The sequence below is a fragment of the Schistocerca piceifrons genome, chromosome X, assembly GCF_021461385.2.
Source record: "Schistocerca piceifrons isolate TAMUIC-IGC-003096 chromosome X, iqSchPice1.1, whole genome shotgun sequence".
Lineage (NCBI taxonomy): Eukaryota > Metazoa > Arthropoda > Insecta > Orthoptera > Acrididae > Schistocerca > Schistocerca piceifrons.
In genome coordinates this window covers 663929960-663945812 of record NC_060149.1, presented here as the reverse complement: position 1 = coordinate 663945812, position 15853 = coordinate 663929960, and positions in this window count along the sequence as shown.

Below are 15853 nucleotides of genomic sequence, written 5' to 3'. Positions count from 1 at the left end.
ACTTCTCATTTCAACGTTTCCATGTACATTTTGACGGGTTTTGCGACATGGGATCGAGCACTGACCTGCTGCAAAATTACCTTTATGTGTCTATCGCTGTATTGTGGCCGTTTGTGTTTCAGTGCTGGGATCGAACGCATCAATTGCTTTCGATAATGATGTCCTGTGACTGTCTTCGTCTGTTTCAGTAGCTACGAAAACGTTCTGTCTTCCCCCGCCATGCCGGTCTTCAACATCAAAATCGCCGTTCTTAAGGCGATGAAAACATTCTCTGCACGTTCTTTCACCAATAGTCCCCTCACCATTGGTCTTACCAGCATATTAAGAGCCACAGCCGCAGATTTCTTCATGTTAAAGCAGAAAATTAAAACTTCCCGCAAATGGCGATAAATGGGTACGTAAGTTGACGTACTTATTCGAGGATAACCCTATAATTCAATCACAAATCGACTAATATTTTTATGGCATTATGTTTACAGATGCCTAAGCTTATTGTATTACACCTATGACCAACCACTCGAACCCCACTTGCCGCTACTGCCGTCTATTGCAAAACGGCGGAAGCAAAGTTGTAGACCTAATACACTCCTGGAAATGGAAAAAAGAACACATTGACACCGGTGTGTCAGACCCACCATACTTGCTCCGGACACTGCGAGAGGGCTGTACAAGCAATGATCACACGCACGGCACAGCGGACACACCAGGAATCGCGGTGTTGGCCGTCGAATGGCGTTAGTTGCGCAGCATTTGTGCACCGTCGCCGTCAGTGTCAGCCAGTTTGTCGTGGCATACGGAGCTCCATCGCAGTCTTTAACACTGGTAGCATGCCGCGACAGCGTGGACGTGAACCGTATGTGCAGTTGACGGACTTTGAGCGAGGGCGTATAGTGGGCATGCGGGAGGCCGGGTGGACGTACCGCCGAATTGCTCAACACCTGGGGCGTGAGGTCTCCACAGTACATCGATGTTGTCGCCAGTGGTCGGCGGAAGGTGCACGTGCCCGTCGACCTGGGACCGGACCGCAGCGACGCACGGATGCACGCCAAGACCGTAGGATCCTACGCAGTGCCGTAGGGGACCGCACCGCCACTTCCCAGCAAATTAGGGACACTGTTGCTCCTGGGGTATCGGCGAGGACCATTCGCAACCGTCTCCATGAAGCTGGGCTACGGTCCCGCACACCGTTAGGCCGTCTTCCGCTCACGCCCCAACATCGTGCAGCCCGCCTCCAGTGGTGTCGCGACAGGCGTGAATGGAGGGACGAATGGAGACGTGTCGTCTTCAGCGATGAGAGACGCTTCTGCCTTGGTGCCAATGATGGTCGTATGCGTGTTTGGCGCCGTGCAGGTGAGCGCCACAATCAGGACTGCATACGACCGAGGCATACAGGGCCAACACCCGGCATCATGGTGTGGGGAGCGATCTCCTACACTGGCCGTACACCACTGGTGATCGTCGAGGGGACACTGAATAGTGCACGGTACATCCAAACCGTCATCGAACCCATCGTTCTACCATTCCTAGACCGGCAAGGGAACTTGCTGTTCCAACAGGACAATGCACGTCCGCATGTATCCCGTGCCACCCAACGTGCTCTAGAAGGTGTAAGTCAACTACCCTGGCCAGCAAGATCTCCGGATCTGTCCCCCATTGAGCATGTTTGGGACTGGATGAAGCGTCGTCTCACGCGGTCTGCACGTCCAGCACGAACGCTGGTCCAACTGAGGCGCCAGGTGGAAATGGCATGGCAAGCCGTTCCACAGGACTACATCCAGCATCTCTACGATCGTCTCCATGGGAGAATAGCAGCCTGCATTGCTGCGAAAGGTGGATATACACTGTACTAGTGCCGACATTGTGCATGCTCTGTTGCCTGTGTCTATGTGCCTGTGGTTCTGTCAGTGTGATCATGTGATGTATCTGACCCCAGGAATGTGTCAATAAAGTTTCCCCTTCCTGGGACAATGAATTCACGGTGTTCTTATTTCAATTTCCAGGAGTGTACAATAACCTTGGCACTTACTTGTTCTGTCAATGTACTCTGTTTTAATTGCAGCACCATACCCTGTAGATTGGAAACAATTAATAATTTACAAATTTATTTACAAATAAACCCGTCATCGTGGGTGAAATGGACTCCAGCACAGACTTTAAATTTTCGTGGACTACTCCTTCACTTTCATGAACTGAAGCTGCGAAGGCAAGATGTAAATCATTCCTGCATAGCTGTACACGAAAGACAAGAGTACAATTTGGAATCCTAATCCCGCAGGAATTGCTGCATTTTTTTTCTAATTTTCGTTCGAACATTATTTCACGATTATTTCAATTTAATAATGCGAAAATATCTATAATGCCTCTAGGAGGTCTGTTTTGTGACATGCGTTCAAACGCCGGTAGATATGAAGATTATGTTTTATATCTGTGAATGGATGGTCTGCAACGTGTTTGTGTATGGTTACCGCGGATGTTACGTGCCTTGCAGATGTATGGACTGATGTATTCCAGCTTCGAAAATCTCACCAGTTTGATCTAGTCCATGGGAGAGCCAGAGCGAAGACCTGTGAGATAAGGAAGTTTCGGAGCAGACGTAGTATAGAAGCCGACACAGTAGAAGCGCCGCAGATAAATTTGCACAGATTTAAAAAACCAAGTCTGGCGAGGAAAGAAAATGCGGAAATGGCGTGTAACCGGAGGCGATGTCGGCGTTCCTTCAGAAAGGCGGAGGAGCCGCAGCCGCTAATGGACAGCCGGCTCAAATAACCCTAAACACTCCGCCACAGCTCCTAATGAGCGCCGCCGGCGAAACCACGTGGACACACCATCTTTCATCTTCAGCTCTCCACGGAAAGTTCTCAGCCAGCATCTAACACTGCATTTACTTTACTTTAGAAGGTTCTCGCCGGATTAAAAGTTGGTTGGTTGTTTCAGCACGCTGAGAAGTCCCTCGGCACGCCAGTAATTAAAGAATAAATCAAGTACTGCTTATGATAACTACAGGTTTCCGTATAATCTATACGTATTACCAAATTAAGGTACTCTACCGTGTTTTTCTCTCTGCATGTGAAGGCTAACCACAGAAACTACTATACAGCCTGTGTTACGGTTTTCACTGATTCACATGTGTGTATATAATTTACAAATATTTCGTGCTATTAAATGAAACAACAAGTTTACTGTTATCATTCACCGCTTATTTATCTCCACGACGCGTTTCAAAGGTTTAAACTTCCATCATCAAGTGGATTTATATTTGTTTGTATGACATCTGCGTGTGTGTTGTGCTACGACTTTTGGAGGAACTTGTGCACTGTCTAGTGGGAGAAACAAAACACTATTTCAGAACATGGTTTTGGGTTTCTTTTGACAAAAAACTATATGTATATCTAACGGTAAAAATAAAATACGTAAAATAAAGTACCTCCAGTGGTGACAAGACCCTTTCACTGTTGTAACGCACCACATGTATCTTGTCATATTGTTTACAAATGTTCTCAAAATAGTGCTTTGTTTCTCCCACTTTGATTCAGCCGGCCGGAGTGACCGAGCGGTTCTAGGCGCTACAGTCTGGAACCGCGCGACCGCTCCAATCGCAGGTTCGAATCTTGCCTCGGTCATGGATGTGTGTGATGTCCTTAGGTTAGTTAGGTTTAAGTAGTTCTAAGTTCTAGGGGACTGATGACCTCAGAAGTTAAGTCCCATAGTGCTCAGAGCCATTTGAACCATTTTTCTTCTCCCACTAGACAGTGTACAAGTTCCTCCAAAAAATCGTAACACAAAAAACACACACACTTATGTCAGACTAACAAATGTAAATCCACCTGATGATGGAGGTTTAAACCTTTGCTACGCGTCGTGGAGATACATAAAGAGTGACTGGTAACAATGAACTTGTTGTTTCATTTAATGTGAATAACAGTCACGGCAGAGCCTAACCTAAAATGTTCGCATTTAAAAACATTTCGTGCTAGTTGGCTGAACTATGATGGATTTAAGTCCCCATCGCGTTTTTAAAGCTCTATGTGAACGATAGTTATCAGGAATTACAGTAGGGATTTTTGACTAATAAAGAGACTGATTCACGAGGAAGGTTTTTCGGTATATGACTACAGCTACGCCAGACAAATCGTCTGGCCGTAGATACTTACTAGGAGACTGCGGCTATTCGCCATCAACGATTTTGTACAAATTTATGGTTTCTGCATAGCTTGGCCTGACATGAAAGTGGCAGAAGTTTCCAGATAAGGAAGCGTTTAGAAAAAATAGCATTTTTGGCGTGGATCTGGCGAGGCGTGGGCTATTTATGTGATTTTTTTTATTTTCAATCTTTACGTTACTTACAGTGCAAATTAACCGAAATGATGCTCAATATATTGTATTTATTAATATTTTCATAAAAGCCATGAAAAGGAAAGGAAATGTCGGGACTGAAAATAAATTTCCAAGAAATCAGTGCATCAAAATACATTCCAATGAACATCAACAGCTATCCTAGTAAACATCTGGCGAAATGATGCGTTACGCGTGGTTTGTTACCAAACTGTGTGACGAGAGAGAGCCTTGTATGAATTAATATTGTATGTGCTGTGTCTGTCTACGCCATGATGGCGATATATGATGAATCTGCAGCGTGAATGCACCGTAAGTTCGGCCTCATGTCGGAATCCGGCTCAAATGTGGCGAGCAGGGAGGATGGTCGATAGGTCGGGGGGGGGGGGGGGGGGAGGCACTAAGGAAGTAGTGTGCGACAAGTTGAGACTAGCGCTCGAGTCAAGCGGGAAATCCCTGTTAGAGTCCCGGTCCAGCACAAAGTCTAACTTGTCGCCATTCAATTATTTTGATGCCCTCATGCGGCTGAGATCGGTAATTCACTTTCATCTTTTACGAATGTAAATCAAGTTAGTTTTTCTGGCGAAACTTTAAAACAGCGGTATAATTGTATAAATGCTGCGCTTACCACGTGTGCAACATGCCGAGAAAATTACTACATCCACTGCTGTTGCGATGAATATCACCCCAGCGCATCTAATTTTATACACAAAGTTCTCATGTACACCTGACAATACCGCCCTGCCAATCCCAAATATTCCCTTGCCTTTCTTTTATTGGCCTTTATGGAAATGTTACGAGGGTAATCCCAAAACTAAGGTCTCCTATTTTTTTATAAGTACATATACATGTTTATTTCTACAATGGTTCAAAAATGGTTCAAATGGCTCTGAGCACTATGGGACTTAACATCTTACGTCATCAGTCCCCTAGGACTTAGAACTACTTAAACCTAACTAACCTAAGGACATCACACACATCCATGCCCGAGGCAGAATACGAACCTGCGACCGTAGCAGTCCCGCGGTTCCAGCCTGAAGCGCCTACAACCGCACGGCCACCGGGGCCGGCTCTACAATGGTTTACATCAGTTTAGAGCTTGAACATTTAGCTATTTTTCAACATAATCACCACTTCTGTCGACTCATTTTTGTACACGCTGTGGCAGTTTTTGTAAGCCCATGTCATACCAGCTCGCCGCCATGCTGTTCAGAAAGCTATGAACCTCTTCTTTCACCTCGTCGTCGGAGCTGAATCGCTTTCCGGCCAAATGTTCTTTTAACCTAGGGAACAGGTGATAGTCACTGGGCGCCAAGTCAGGACTATATGGTGGGTGGGTGATTATGTCCCACTGAAACTGTTGCAGTAGAGCAACGGTTTGCCGAGCGATGTGTGGGCGAGCGTTGCTCAACATACCTCTTCTCCGGTTCTGAATTGCCCGTTTGAGTTTTTTCAGAGTCTCATAGTACCTGTCAGTGTTAACTGTGGTCCCAGTGATTCAGCTCCGACGACGAGGTGAAATAAGAGGTTCATAACTTTCTGAACAGCATGGCGGCGAGCTGGCGTGACATGGGTATACAAAAACTGCCACAGCGTCTACAGAAATGCATCGACAGAAATGGTGGTTTGTCGAAAAATAGCTAAATATTCACTCCGTAAACTGATGTAAACCATTGTAGAAATAAACAGGACTGTGTACATATAAAAAAATAGGAGTCTTTACTTTTGGGATTACCCTCTTAATAAATGTAGTATCTATGTCGGGCGTCATTTTGGTTTATCTGCAGTGTAAGTAATGTAAAAATTGAAACTAAAAAGAAAATTTTCCACTGAAGGTCTCGATCCCACGGCCGTCGTATTGCCGATCTGTACACTTCCCAGTGCTTGCAAACTAGGCTACCATAAATGACTCATGCTTCTTCCGACCCGCACCAAAAATCCTATTTCTTCTAAGTGCTTGGCCGTCTGGAGCTCACACTTCTCACACTTTCATTTGTGGCCAAGCTCTGCAGATACCAGAAATCTGTACTATAAAATCGGTGACGAAGAACAGGCGCAGCGCGGTCCCCTTGCTACACCTTTTCGTGCTAACCCGGGGCGGGTCGCTAGTATGGAATAAAATAAATTATTTTGCCTAAATTAATTTCAAACATTCAGACAAATAATTCCCCCTAAAATAAGACAAACACTGGTAAAATCATGAGTTCTGTCCAACCCTTACTCCTCTGATGTGACCCAACAGGGCGCAACAGACGACTCGAACGAACTATGAATACGTGAATGAGATTAGCTCAACGAACAAAATCTTGGTCACCCCGCTAAAAGAACACGTTGACCGCCGAGGAGTAATTTCAGTGAAGTGGTGTGTGCGTGTCAGTCGGTTGCACGGAATCTGTTGAATATTATGGGTCGACGTGAAGACGTGACAAAGTGGTGGAAAGAAACTGTCGTGTATGGACCTTTCTATGACAACACCGTTAACGAAATTCCCCGTTTGTTGGCGTTTCAACGCGAGCTCTTCACCGTGTCTACTGGGAACGGTGTATAACCCGCAGGCGTTGGAGGGGGACTTCAGGTCGCAAATAACCGAAATAGTTATCTGGAGATCAAGGACAAATTGCCTACGCAATCCTTCCTTTAATTACTTTTATTTCATCAATGAAATTTAATTAAACTAAACAATCTGAAATAGCATGTATATATATATATATATATATATATATATATATATATATATATATATATATATATATATATATGCTATGTGCAACTTGAGCGTCGCCTCGTAATATGTATAACGAGAATTCTGCGTTGTGTTCTGAAGTTAATCTTAAAAATGTGTACTTCCATGAAGTGAAATAATAAGTGAATTACAGAAGAGAAAAATGCGTACCAGAAATTGTTTCAAGTTGTGTCCCAAAAGAGCCCTAGAGAAAGAGAATTTTGCAACAAGCAAATGAAGTCCATGCAACTGCACGGCGACCGAACTTCAACACAGGATCCGACGAATAATTCATACGTCACTGCCTCTTAGACAAAATAAGAGATACAATATATTGTCGTAACTGACTGGAAAAACTTACAACAATAGAGAGCAGTTCTGTACAAAAAAAAATCTCTGTAGGAAGCAGATTTAATTATAATTATTCTCGGGCATAATGGATATGTTTGTGACGCGTGACTGTGTGGGATAATTACTTGTTTCTAATTTCTGCTACCAGTCACTTTTTTTATTTTATGTTTAATCTAATATAGTACAACGCGTTTCGAACATGTTCTGTCCATCTTCAGGCGTTGATACATACATACATAGAGAGACACTCCGCTGCAGAGTGAAAATCTCATTCTGGAAACATTCCCCAGGCTGTGGCTAAGCCATGTCTCCGCAATATCCTTTCTTTCAGGAGTGCTAATTCTGCAGGTTCGCAGGAGAGCTTCTGTAAAGTTTGGAAGGTAGGAGACGAGGTACTGGCAGAAGTAAAGCTGTGAGTACCGGGCGTGAGTCGTGCTTCAGTAGCTCAGATGGTAGAGCACTTGCCCGCGAAAGACAAAGGTCCCGAGTTCGAGTCTCGGTCCGGCACACAGTTTTAATCTGCCAGGAAGTTTCAGTAAGACAAATGTTACTTAAAAATAAAAAGTCTTAAACGACATTAATCTAGAACTCTTTGTCCATTGTTTGTTACTGTAGCGGCTGGTGTAGCATTTAGATTGGGGGGGGGAGGAGGGGGACATTGGATGGCTAGAAATCGAAATCAGTGATGTCTTCTTTCTGCTGGTTTTCTTCTTTGTGGTTGAGTATGTATGATATCACAGCCTGTTTAGGATGCGTATAGATTTGCATCAGTTATGTGTTACGAAAATAGTGTGAAAGGCTTTTATATGACAGTTGATCACGATTTCATCACTTGCTGCTTCACTTGCATCACTGGTGTAATGGCGGAGCTGTTGATTGGCATTACACTATTGCACATTGTATTTTCTCACTGATTGCCAACGTAATTCACTGCACAAATTGCTTCGACATACATGTAAACATTATGCACACAACACAAGATGGTGGATTGTAGCATGTGAGTCTGTATCGATTATCGAGGTTTTGTATTGATATTCTTGGTACTGACAGATTTGTAGTCAATTATTTACATTGACACATGTTCAGTCTACTGCGTTATAACTGGCTTAAGACTGTTGAAGAATTCTGAGTTTTTGGTTTCGGTTATCTCATTAAGAATGTTATCCTCATGCTTTGTATTATGTATGAAAATTTCCATTTCTTCCATGATATCCAGATGCATCAAGACTTGTATCTGGAATTTACAAAATTACCTGCAGCCAATGTAATAAATATTATATCGGCCAAACAGGCAGAAATTTCAGAACCCGATTGTAAGAACATTTAGACTACTACAGGCTCGATAAATGTAACAAATCAGCAGTAGCAACTCACATTAAAGACACAGGCCACCCTTTGAAAATCGAAGACAACCTCGAAATTTTACACAAGTGACACACCACCCGCTACAGTAACAAACAATGGACAAAGAGTTCTAGATTAATCTAGTTTAAGACTGTTTCTTTTTAAGTAACATTTCTCTGTATGTATGTATAAACGTCTGAAGATGAACAGAACATGTTCGAAACGCGTTGTATTATGTTAGATTAAACATAAAATAAAGAAGTGACTGGCAGCAGAAATTAGAAATAAATAAGGTCTAATTAAGCTACGATTGAATAGTAAATTATGGTATTGTAGGACTGTATGCTATCACAAATTCAGCGCATTTAAATATAGACGTATACTCTCATTTATATAATTAAGTAACATCTCTTCATTACTTATTTTCTGTAATTTGATTACGTTTTTTATTAGTTCCTGCTACAGCACGTAGCGCGGCGTGAGAACAGTGGCCGTAAAAATATCCTAAGCGGTAGGAAATGGTGATGAGCGTCGTACCTTGTCAATGACAATGAGTTTCAAATCCGTAACAAATGGCTGTTGTCAGTGAATGCAAATACATCTCAACCAGTTCCCGAGCGAACGTTGCGAAGGAAACTGCATGTAATCTCCATCTGGAATCGGATACCTCGCAGAACGCCATTGTTCACAGCGGAAAATAAACGCGAACTTCTTCAGTGAGCCACCTAACAAAGAAAACTTTATAGTAGCTGACTGGAGTCGTGTAGCATGTTTCAACGCGTCACGATTTTGTCTCTTTCAAATGACACAAGGCGTCGAGTGCATGAGACGTTTGACCTGAGTCGTGTGCAGGTTTCATTCAAATTGGAGGTGAATCTATAATGTTTTGGGGATTTTATGATACCATGATTTGTATCGATCGTTGCTCGCGCCCGTAGATGTAACCTTGATATACCCTACACGTGAGCAACAGTGATCTGGTAGCCAGACCTATCTTACCAGTAAGATCTCCTGGCTATGATATACCTGGAGTCAAAATTACGACAGGATGGCTCTTATCAGAGCCACAAGACAAGGTACATTGGACATAGTCTCCGAATATGCCAGCTTATACCAAAGGGTCCTACAGATCAAAAGGTGAGATTCTCTCCAAGATAGTGAGAGAAAAAAATGTGGACACTGCTGTTATTCGACGAACTCCGATCGAAAGTGTAACAACCTTCGCTCAAGGGGCACAATACCCGGATACGAAGTACATGGTGTATCAAAAAGAATCATCCGATTTTTTAAAAATCGTTACTGTCATGTTATTTGAGATATGTGCGTAAACAATGCACTGTTGGAAAGACCAAACTCGCGAGATTTACATGATTCCCGCTAGATAGTAGCAGTGTGTGCCCATTTCAGTTCTAGTGAAAATGGTGTAGGGACAACAGAAAGCCACTGTGTTCTACGTTTTGCGCAGTGCGCGTCCGTAATATCTCTTTAGCGTGACTGTCGCACTAGGTATGGTATGGAACCTCCTACAGCACAGAACATTAGACGATGGCGTGAATAATTCCGAGAAACATGTTGTTTGAGTAAAGGCAAATCGCCGTGCTGCCCCCCTGAGTGTTCGACACACACGTCGAACGCATCCACCATAGTTTCACAAGGAGTCCGCACAAATCCGTTCGCCGCGCAGCTCCACAGCTGAACATGCCTCCAATGTCTATCTGGCGTGTGTTGCGTCGACGGTTCAACATGAAACCGTAAAAAATCCAGCTACTGCAAGCTCTTCGTGAAGGTGACAAACAACGTGTAGAGTTCTGTAATTTCGTTCTTGACAAGATGGATGATGACAGTTTTCTTACATTCTTAGTGTTTAGTGACGAGGCAACACTCCATTTAAATGGAAAGGTGAACCGCCATAATGTGAGAACGTGGGGTACGGAACAACCACATGAAGTTGTACAACATGAGAGGGACTCTCGAAATTTAATGTGTTTTGTGCAGTTTCTTTGCCGAGAAACTGTTACAAGAGGTACATATCTCGATATGCTTGAGAACTTTCTTTTCCCATAGTTGGAGACTCATTCAAACGACTTCATTTACCAACAGGATGGGGCACCGCCACAATGACATCTGTAAGCGTGGGAATTTTTATATCAAAGGATTGCTGAACGATGGATCGGACGCACTGGACCAAATGATTCAGCCTTACATTACTGGCCTCTAATGTCACCGGACCTGACTATGTGGTTATTTCTTATGGGAGTTTATAAAAGACTCTGTTTATGTGCCTCCGTTAGCAACAACAATGAATGAACTGAGACATCACATAACAGCAGCCGTGGAAGTGGAAGCTGTAATTCAAGACATGGTCGCTGCAGTGTGGGAACAATTTGAATATCGCTTTGACATATGCCGTGCATCTCAAGGGGGGGGGGGGGGGGGGGGGCATATTGAACATCTATGAAAAGATATGAAAAAAAATTTTTTGTGTTTCCCGTTCATCAAAAAACAAAATTCATTGTATATGTTTATTAGTTTTACAAATATAGAGTGCCAAATCGGATGATTCTTTTTGATACACCTTGTACTTGTGCATCATATAATCGTGTATATGGATGCGTAACTTACGTTCGTAGTAATATGGAAAACGCCTCCTTATTAAGTGTCAGTATTGAAAATGACCTCCATATTGTCAATATAGAAGTTGAGAAGATCACAGTAGCAAATATACGTAAGCCACCACAAATCCCATACCCACCTGTAGTTCTAACACCACTCCCTCACCCAGTTATCTATATAGGTGATTTTAACAGCCATTATACAAGGAAAAAGAAAGAAGACTGGATTTAACGTCCAGTCGACATCGAGGTCATTAGAGACGGAGCACAAGATCAGTTTGCACCAAGGATGAAGAAGGAAATATGCAGTGCCGTTTCACAGGAACCAGCCCGGCATTTGTCAGAAGTGATTTAGGATAATCACGGAAAATCTAAATCTGAATGGCCGGAAGCGGATTTTAACCAGCCATCGTACAATGTGGAAATGTAACACCAGCGATCAGAATGATATTGCACTTGCAGAATGGGCTGAAGAAAACAGTTTTATATCTCATTGTTTATACAAAAGATAAGGATTCATCCAGGTCTGCAACATGGGGAAAGATTACAACCCAGATCTCTGGTTCTCATCACAATAACCAGTCTCTAAATATGTCCAGAATAGTTAAAGGTGACTTTCCAAACAGCCAATACCGACATGTCATTTACGAAGTGTGATGCCAGATTCCGGATATTCGATCCATTCCTAGACCAAGACGGAACTTACAAAGAGTAACTGGCAAACATTCTCCGATGAACTGGATAAAGTTAGTTGATGCATACCATCTTCACCTGAAAATTATGACAGATTTGTTGGTGCTGCAGTCTCGACTGCAAAAGAAAGGTACAGGGATGGGGCAAATAAAATTGCTCCAGTCGAGTGGATAAGATTCGACGTGAATACATGCATATAACCACACTCCGTGACGGGCACACCACGTGTACACGTATACACCAGCCACGTGATCCACACTGGTTCAGAGCGTAGTGCGGACTGTGTCAGTGTCCGTGGACCAGAGTAAGGGGGACGATGGAGCAGCGGGTGTTCGTTGTGGAAAGTTACGTGACGAAAAAGTCGTGGAAACGGTGTGCTCAGTTGTTCGCCGAGAAGTTTAAGGGTGTCAAAGCGCCAGCAAATAGTGCCATGCAACGCTTAGTCCGAAACTGGCGTCATCCGGGTTCTACACAACTGGCCATTAAAATTGCTACACCAAGAAGAAATGCAGGTGATAAACGGGTATTCATTGGACAAATATATTCTTCTAGAACTGACATGTGATTACATTTTCACCCAATTTCGGTGCACAGATCCTGAGAAATCAGTACCCAGAACAACCACCTCTGGCCGTAATAACGGCCATGATACGCCTGGGCATTGAGTCAAACAGAGCTTGGATGGCGTGTACTGGTGCAGCTGCCCATGCAGCTTCAACACGATACCACAGTTCATCAAGAGTAGTGACTCGCGTATTGTGACGAGCCTGTTGCTTGATCACCATTGACCAGACGTTTTCAATTGGTGAGAGATCTGGAGAATGTGCTGGCCAGGGCAGCAGTCGAACATTTTCTGTATCCAGAAAGGCCCATACAGGACCTGCAACATACGGTCGTGCGTTATCGTGCTGAAATGTAGGGTTTCGCAGGGATCGAATGAAGGGTAGAGCCACGGGTCGTAACACATCTGCAATGCAACGTCCACGGTTCAAAGTGCCGTCAATGCGAACAAGAGGTGACCGAGAAGTGTAACCAATGGCACCCCATACCATCACGCAGGGTGATACGCCAGTATGGCGTTGACGAATACACGCTTCCAATGTGCGTTCATCGCGATGTCGGCAAACACGGATGCGACCATCATGATGCTGTAAACAGAACCTGGATTCATCTGAAAAAATGACGTGTTGCCATTCGTGCACCCAGGTTCGTCGTTGAGTACACCATCGCAGGCGCTCCTGACTGTGATGCAGCGTCAAGGGTAACCACAGCCATGGTCTCCGAGCTGATAGTCCATGCTGCTGCAAACGTCGTCGAACTGTTCGTGCAGATTTTTGTTGTCTTGCAAACGTCCCCATCTGTTGACTCTGGGATCGAGACGTGGCTGCACGATCCGTTACATCCATGCGGATAAGATGCCAGTCATCTCGACTGCTAGTGATACGAGGCCGTTGGGATCCAGCACGGTGTTCCGTAGTACCCTCCTGAACTCACCGATTCCATATTCTGCTAACAGTCATTGGATCTCGACCAACGCGAGCAGCAATGTCACAATACGTTAAACAGCAATCGCGATAGGCTACAATCAGACCTTTATCAAAGTCGGAAACGTGATGGTACGCATTTCTCCTCCTCACACGAGGCATCACAACAACGTTTCACCAGGCAACGCCGGTCAACTGCTGTTTGTGTATGAGAAATCGGTTGGAAACTTTCCTAATGTCAGCACGCTGTAGGTGACGCCACCGGCGCCAACCTTGTGTGAATGCTCTGAAAAGCTAATCATTTGCAGATCACAGCATCTTCTTCCTGTCGGTTAAATTTCGCGTCTGTAGCACTTCAACTTCGTGGTGTAGCAATTTTAATGGCCAGTAGTGTATTTTGAGCAAGTCAAAATATGCTTTGAAACGTGCCCGCGCACCAGACAATGTTTCTGCAGTTCACCAGAAAATACTTCAGAGTCCAACCTGATCAAGCCGACGACTGTCGCGAGAGACACGCCTATCTCGTCGATCATGCTGACAAATACACCACCAGGACCTGCACATGTATCCCTACCGAGTGGCTGCTGTTTATGCATTAAAACCAGCAGATGCTTCTCAGCGTCTTTGTGAGTGGCTGTTCACTGCGGTTGGACATGAATCTGTTGTTTATGTCCGATGAAGCCTGGTTTCACCTGAGTGGTTATGCCGACTCACAGAATCACGGGTTCTGGACACCGGAGAATCCGCATAACTTCCACGTAACACCACTGCATGATCGGCAGGCTGAGGTTTGGTGTGCAGTGTCCGCATGCCGCATTGTTGATCCCATCTTCTTCCCACCGACGCTGACTTCGGTGCGTTACGTTGCCAACCTTTTGAAACCATTTGTGGCGGACTTAACGGAGTTTTAAAAGACCTACAGTTACTTCCACAGGATGGAGCAACTGCACATACAGCCGGCTGAACCTTGGGTCACATTTACAGTATTCACACCTAATCGAGCCGTTAGCGGAGGTCAGACTGGTCGCGGTCCTAGCTGGCCACCCAGATCACCTGACCTGTCAGTGTGCTTTTGCTTTGTGTGGGGAGCCTTCAAGCCTAAGGTGTAGTGCGGTCTGCGTCAGTGTCCGTCATAGTGGCCGGCCGGGGTGGCCGAGCGGTTCTAGGCGCTTCAGCCTGGAACCCCGCGACCGCTACGGTCACAGGTTCGATCCTGCCTCGGGCATGGATGTGTGTGATGTCCTTCGGTTAGTTAGGTTTAAGTATTTCTAAGTTCTAGGGGACTGATGACCTCAGATGTTAAGTCCCATAGTGCTCAGAGCCATTTGAACCCTCATTGTCGTCCACAACTGCTGCAGAACATTTCGGATGAGACTGCAGCAATTTCACCAATCCAGCTTCGATACGCCTTCAGCAACGTGCTGACCAGTTGAAGATTATTCATGGTTTTGGAATATTCTTCTTGTAGGGTTTCTTGTCGTAACAGAGGAGGAGCTATGTCGCTTAGTGTTGTAAGACCACATAAGGGAGTAGTTCCTTTGCAACCTGAAATGTTTCTAATGGTTGTATTGAGCTGAGTGTCTGTCTTATTTACGTGAGGGCTGTTCAGCCACACTGGAGCACAATATTCAGACGTAAAAAAAAAAAAAAAAAAAAAAAAAAAAAAAAAAACCACTAAATTGAGCGCCGAAGTTGGAAGTGGATCCGTTGCTGCAACATAGCTAGTCCTTCAGAGATTCTGAATACGATTGTTTCGTGTACTTAATTTCGAAGAAAATCTTTCTAGATGCTTCCTGAAAGACAGCGTCCTATCAAGAGTCATTCCAAGATAGTTTAGGCGACTAGTAGCGAAGCGCTGTGTCGCTCACGCAGATGTGCGGTGTATAATGTGGCACTTTGTTGTGTCAGTGGAAACTGCTGACTTTGGTTCTAGAGAGCCTGGCCATAACATCCACATGGAGAAATATTCATATATTTTGTTGATATCGCCAGTTCGAGTGCTTTCATCACTTTTGAACTCTTTGTGTTGAACGGCAAATGCTAGATCGTCAGCATATTCAAACTTATTTGTGCTGGTTTCAGGTATGTCAGAAATAAAAAAATTGAAAAGCGTAATAGATAATGCAGAGGTAGTCCATTATTTAATTTCCTTTCTTTGCTTATGAGATTACATTGCATTACTCGTAACTGTCTGAACACTATGGGACTTAACATCTGAGGTCATCAGTCCCCTAGAACTTAGAACTACTTAAACCTAACCAACCGAAGGACAGCACACACATCCATGCCCGAGGGAGGATTCGAACCTGCGACCA